At 36.4% G+C, this 7,237-nt stretch overlaps 1 pseudogene; it reads left to right on the top strand.

The window, feature by feature from the left end:
- Positions 1 to 1,736: 1,736 nt before the first annotated feature.
- On the top strand, positions 1,737 to 4,708 carry LOC149407556 (uncharacterized; annotated as a pseudogene).
- The last annotated feature ends 2,529 nt before the right edge of the window (positions 4,709 to 7,237 follow it).

The raw sequence follows: 7,237 nt of genomic DNA, 5'->3' as shown, positions 1-7,237 counted from the left end.
TAGCAAGGTCTCGGATGCGAACATTGAACTCAGCAACTGATTCATCTTCGAGCATAGTGAGAGCTTCGAAGTTTGTTGTGAGATACCGCAGCTTCTGCTCACGCACTTTCGTGGTTCCCTCATAGGCAACAGCAAGAATTTCCCAGGCTTCTTTGGCACTTGTGCAGGTGTTTATAAGCATGAAAACATTTTTATCAACCCTGTTAAAAATGGCATTGAGTGCACGAGAGTTACCCAGAGCTGCCTCATCTTCAGTAGGGGTCCAGTCCTTCTCGGGTTTTGGACCTGTAGGGGCTCCCTTGTCATCAACAGTAACTGGGGCTTGCCACCCGTGTATCACAGCCTTCCAAGTTCTGCTGTCAAGGGATTTCATGAAGGCGCTCATGCGGGTTTTCCAGTAACCATAATTGGTTCCATCAAGTATTGGAGGGCGATTGACCGAACCTCATTCTCTAGAACTATCCATATCTGGTAATCATAAAAAAAATCCAGGAAACCACCAAAAGATCTAGATACCCGCTCTGATACCAATTGAAATTCTGATTAGTCACAAGGATAAGATGCCGCACACAATGTATTGACAATGTGTCCGACAACTTGCTTGCACACAGATAATGGATAAACAACAAACAATGCGATAAAGAAAATACACACGATATGGTTACCCAGTTTGGTGCAATACACCTATGTCTGGGGGCACTCTGCCAGTGGAAAGGATTTCACTATCTTGTAGTCAATAGTACATGCAAGGTTTATATAGATTACAATCACCAAATCAATAAAACCTAGAGACTATTACCACCAGTGAATACCTAGCCAGGGAGTCCCCCTGGATTTGAGCTCCGTCTCAATTCCACCCTTCGAGCAACTGTCTGTGCTTGGATGACTTTCAGTCTTCAACCTTTCGTGAGCCTTCAATCACGAGATCACAAAACCCAACTCTCAAAGACACTCAATCTTTATGGAATAGTGTTTGAGAGAATACACCGCGATTAACAAAACACAAAGCCTCCCAGTCCGCCGGTCTTGCACGTCTAAGAGCTCTAAGTGTTTTATCAAAAACGTCGAGGCTGCTAAGGGGGAGCGCATGGCTTTTATAGCAGCTGTACAGGCCTAGAAGTGTATCTAGGGTTTCCTTGCCAAGCCTAATATGAATATCTCATAATAAAATCACCAGCGAGGCAATATCTCATAATGAAGACACCAGCGAGACAATCTGTCAATACTGAAAACTTGCCTGAAATAAAGTCTACACACAGGAGGAAAGATGTCTCACCAGAAGTAGAAGCATGACGACCGACATCTTTCCAAACAACTTGCACTAAAAGAATAAAGCCAACATATAACATAACAACATATATATATATATATATATATATATATATATATATATATTGCTGTAAGAATTGTCATCATCTGATTTTTTTTTAACACATGGTGATTATTTTATATGCATGATATTATACTCATTATAATAATAATTTTTTTTATTGCACATGCCTTATATATAAGTATATACACGTCAGTTATATATGTACGCATTATAGAAATATGCATGCAGTATCATTTTCTTTTTATACGAATATAATTGATGTACCTTTATATCTTAGTATCTATCAATAATATATATATATATATATATGATAATTATAGCAATATGTTATCTCTGCTTTTTAATGTTCATTAATAATAGGGATCTATTTCCTTTACTCATTATAATGTTCATTATTATAGTTATGACAAATATCGCGAAACTCAAGTTTGTGGTACTCGATATCTCGGGGAAGAATTATCCCTCGTGGAAACTAGATATGAGATCCATTTGGATGCCAAAGGGCCCTGAGATACAATTAAAGAGGGGAATAAGGCATCAATCCAAGATAAGGTTAAGGCCATGATTTTTCTGCGCCACCACCTCCATGAAAGTCTAAAGGTGGAATATTTAACTGTGAAAGATCCTCAAGAATTATGGATCACTTTGAATGACAGGTTTGATCACTTGAAAACAGTTATGCTACCAAAAGCTAGATACGATTGGATTCATTTGAGATTGCAAGATTTTAAAAGTGTGAGTGATTATAACTCAGTGGTCTTTAAGATCGTTTCGGAATTGAAAATGTGTGGTGAAAGAATCACGGATGACGATATACTAGAAAAAATATTTTCGACCTTTCATGCAACGAATGTACTTTTGCAACAACAATACCGTGAAAAAGGCTTTAAAAAGTATTCTGAATTAATTTCATGCCTTCTTGTGGCTGAGCAAAACAATGAGCTGCTTTTGAAAAACCATGAGGCTCGGCCAACTGGTTCCGCCCCATCACCTGAAGTGAATTGGGCAAATCACGGGAAATATGAGAGGGGACAAAGTTATGGTCATGGCCGTAGTGGCGGTCGTGGTCGAGGTCACAATAATTATTTCCGAGGTCCGCATAATAAGAATTTTTCTCATCCCCAAAAATGGAACAACAATAAGCAAGGAAAGAAAGTGGTGTTGCAAATCCTCCAATGCATATTGTCATTCTTTGTCATCGTTGTGGAGCAAAAAGGCATTTTGCGCGTACATGTCGCACCCCGAAACATCTCGTCGAGTTATATCAAGCTTCAATCAAGAATAAAGACAAAAATGTGGACACCAATATGACTCTCCCCACTGATGATATTGAAGCTAATCAAACTGAAGGAAAAATTGCATCCAATGAGGATTTTTTCGGCGATCTTGAAAATATTTTGGAGATAGGAGGCAAGGATGGAGATGGACACTTGGATGCATCTGATTTTCACGAAGAGCATATTTGAAGCTTCAATTTACTGGGGATCATCATTTTAATGTTTTCCTTTATTCAGTATTGTAGTTCTCAATAATCTCTCATTTTGCAGTATCAGACATTAATCTTTATTTTTATTAGTTAATGATGTAATTTTTTTTCTGCATGTTTTTCAATAAAGAATATGGATTTTTCCCAGCAATCACTTGGGTCCAAGTTTAGTAGCCATGATATATGCCTCATAGATTGTGCTACAACACATACAATCCTACAAGATCAAAAATATTTTGTATCCCTCACTATGAAAAAGGCCAATGTTAATACAATTTATGGCTGTGCAAATTTGATTGAAGGTTATGGGAGAGCCAATATTGTTTTACAAAGAGGAACAAAATTTGTTATAGAGAATGCACTATTCTCAAGTAAGTCTCAAAGAAATTTGTTGAGCTTTAAAGACATCCGTAAAAATGGATATCACGTTGAGACTATAAGTATGGATAATGTTGAATATCTATACATTACAAGCATTGTAGAAGGTGAGAAATGTGTATTGGAGGAACTACCTTTTTTTTTCTTCTGGCTTATATTACTCAAACATTAACACATTTGAGACTCATGTTGTTGTAAACAAAGAGTCAACAAGCCCAAACCCTTTTTGTATATGGCGTGACCGGTTAGGCCACCCCGGATCAAATATGATGCGTAAAATAATTGAAAACTCATTTGGGCATTCATTAAAGACAAAAGAGATTCTTCAATTTAAAGAATTCTCATGTGCTGCTTGTTCTCAAGGAAAACTAATTACGAGACCACCACCAGTTAAAATTAAGATTGAATCACCGTTGTTCTTATAACGTATTCAAGGAGATATATGTGGGCTTATTCCGCCTTCATGTGGACCATTTAGATATTTTATGATTTTGATTGATACATCAAGCAGATGGTCACATGTATGTTTATTGTCAACTCGTAATCTGGCATTTGCAAGACTACTTGCTCAAACTATAAAGCTGAGAGCACATTTTCCAGATTATGCAATTAAGACGATACGCCTTGATAATGCTGGTGAATTTAGGCCTCAATCATTTATAAATTATTGTATGGCTAGTGTAATAACAGTTGAAGAGCCAGTTGCTCATGTGCATACACAAAATGGTCTAGCAGAATCCTTTATAAAACACCTCCAGTTAATAGCTAGACCATTACTTATGAGAACAAAACTTCATGTTTCAGCATGGGGACATGCTATATTACACGCAGCAGCACTTGTACGTACCAGGCCAATATCTTGTCATAAATTCTCCCCATATCAGTTGGCTTTGGGCCAGGAACCAAATATTTCCCATCTTAAAGTTTTTGGATGTGCGGTTTATCTCCTAATTGCTCTGCCACACCGTACTAAAATGGGACCTCAAAGAAGATCGAGAATATATGTTGGGTATAATTCAGCTTCTATTATTAAATATCTTGAACCAATGACAGGAGATTTATTTACAACAAGATTCGCTGATTGTCATTTTCATGAAGCAATATTTCCAACATTAGGGGGAGAAAGTACAAAGCTGGTATAAGAAATACTATGGAAAAACTCGTCATTAACTCATTTCGATCCTCCGACAAAGCAGTGTGAACTTGAAGTTCAGAAGATCGTTCATTTGCAAAATATTGCTAATCAATTGCCGAATGCATTTACTGATACAAAACGAGTTACAAAGTCTTATACACCAGCTGCAAATGCTCATATTCGAATTGAAGTTCCTAAAGAACAAATTAGTGCAAATAATAGTAAGCCACAATTAAAGCGTGGTAGGCCAATGGGTTCAAAGGATAAGAATCCTAGAAAAAGAAAAGGAGCATTTGATCAAAATGGCCAAAATATGGAGACAAAGAAAGAACCCGAAGATGTCATAGTTGAAGAAATCTCGGTAGAGGAAAAATGACCTGAAATTTTGAAAATGATGAAATCTCAATGAGCTTTACCACATCGAGAAAAATATGGGACCGTAAAAATACTATTGTCGACAACGTTTTTGCATACAATATTGCAGTAGAGATAACTGCCCTAGATGATGAAACGGAACCAAGATCTATCGAAGAATGCAAACAAAGAAGCGATTGGAAGAAATAGAAAGAGGCAATAGAAGTTGAATTGAATTCACTTTCCAAACGTGAAGTTTTTGGACTTATAGGTAAAACACCTATGGGTATAAAGCCAGTGGGGTACAAGTGGGTTTTTGTGCGAAAACGAAATGAAAATAATGAAGTAGTGAGATACAAGGCACGACTTGTAGCACAAGGTTTTTCCCAAAGACCTGGCATTGACTATATGGAAACGTATTCCCCCGTGGTGGATTCGATTATCTTACGGTATCTTATGAGTTTGGCAGTTCATCAAAGTTTGGATATGCGCCTAATGGATGTTGTTACGGCATACCTATACGGCTCATTAGATAATGAAATTTACATGAAAATCCCTGAACAATATAGACACTCTCAAAATATGTGCTCGAAAAGGCTTTACAAGTATCTATATGGCTTAAAACAATCAGAGCGAATGTGGTATAATCGCCTCAGTCAATACCTTTTAAAAGATGGGTATAAAAATGATCGTATATGTCCATGTGTTTTCATTAAAAGATTTGGATCTAAATTTATCATAATTGCCGTATATGTAGATGATTTAAATATCATTGGATCTCTTAAAGAGATTATGGAAATTATTTGAAAAATGAATTTGAGATGAAGGATCTCGGGAAAACAAAGTTTTGTCTTGGACTTCAAATCGAACACTTGAATGATGGAATATTTATTCATCAATCAGCTTACACCGAGAAAATATTGAAGAAATTTTATATGGACAAAGCACATCCTTTGAGTACCCCAATGGTTGTAAGATCGCTTGATCCTAAGAAAGATCTATTTCGACCTCATGAAATTGAAGAGGAACTTCTTGGTCCTGAAGTACCATATTTAAGTGCAATTGGAGCATTGAGTAAGTTTATTGGCAAGATTTAGTTCTTCTACAACACGTAGACATTGGAACGGTGTTAAGCATGTATTTCGATATCTTCAAGGATCTATAGATAAAGGTTTATTTTATGCTAACAATTCTGGTCATCAGTTAATTGGTTATGCAGACGCAGGATATTTATCTGATCCACACAAATGTAGATCTCAGACAGGCTATTTGTTTACTAGTGGTGGTACTGCGATTTCATGGCGCTCTACAAAACAGACGATGGCAGCTACTTCATCAAATCATTCAGAGATCATAGCAATTCATGAAGCAAGTCGAGAATGTGTTTGGCTTCGATCGGTCACTCAGCACATCCAAGAGACATGTGGATTATCTTCGACAAAGAAGACACCGACTTTGATGTATGAAGACAACACTACATGCATTGAGCAACTGAAGCAAGGATACATCAAAGGAGACCGGACGAAAAACATTTCTCCAAAGTTATTCTACGCACACGATCTTCAACGAAACGGTAATATCGATGTCCAACAGATTCGATCAACCGATAATCTGGCAGACTTGTTCATAAAGGCGTTACCCACATCATCATTTGAGAAGCTGGTTCACAATATTGGAATGCGACGACTCCGAGAAGTTAAGTGATACTATCATCAGGGGGAGTAATACGCGATGTACTCTTTTTCCTTTACCAAGGTTTTATCCCATGTTGGGTTTTCCTGGAAAGGTTTTAACGAGGCAGCTTAAACTCAAATGCGTGTTACAATGACAATAACATCCAAGGGGGGTGTTATAAATATCAAGATTTGTCGATGTCAATTGTCTTAGTCAACTATTGGCTTTATGACTGATATCAATTATCTCCTTGTACTCTTCTTTTGATTTATTCTTGCCCTAATTGTATTCTTCTAAACCCTATAAATAGAAGGTGAAGAGAATCATTGTAATACACTCAAGCAATAACATTCTCCATTTCCCCCTCCCTCAAGCTCTCTTGCTCTTTACTTTATAACAATTATCAAGTTTTTGACACTAATAAAATGTAATTTAATATGTTATTATTGAAGAAATTATACCGAATTTTTAAAGCTACTCTAATGGAATACTGGCTAATTTTTTTTTATTTTTTTTCATCAAATATTGATGGTCTATAATATTTTAAATTATAGATAATTATGTTTCTTAATAGTTATAGCTTGCTTTAAACATAATTGATGCTCTATCGTTTGTAATTTTCGTTTAAAATAAAGATGGTTTACCGTTCTAATTTAAATTTATATACTTTAGAATATATTATTCTTAAAAGTCATTTAAATTAATAGTTTATAAATTTGAAATATTGAGATGATGGGCGTCCGCAAATATCTTTTTCACGTTCATTGAGCTGAACAGCCTGACTCCAATGAACGAGCGTGTTTCGCTCAAAAGCCGGCAAAACTATCGGCAATATAACTCAACGGTTCTCAATGATTAGGTTTCTTATGTGATCGTT

The sequence above is a fragment of the Urtica dioica genome, chromosome 1 (assembly GCF_054948205.1).
Source record: "Urtica dioica subsp. dioica isolate 48M chromosome 1, U.dioica_male_clone48M_v1_H2, whole genome shotgun sequence".
Taxonomy (NCBI): domain Eukaryota; kingdom Viridiplantae; phylum Streptophyta; class Magnoliopsida; order Rosales; family Urticaceae; genus Urtica; species Urtica dioica.
This window is presented reverse-complemented; position numbering and strand designations above follow the sequence as displayed.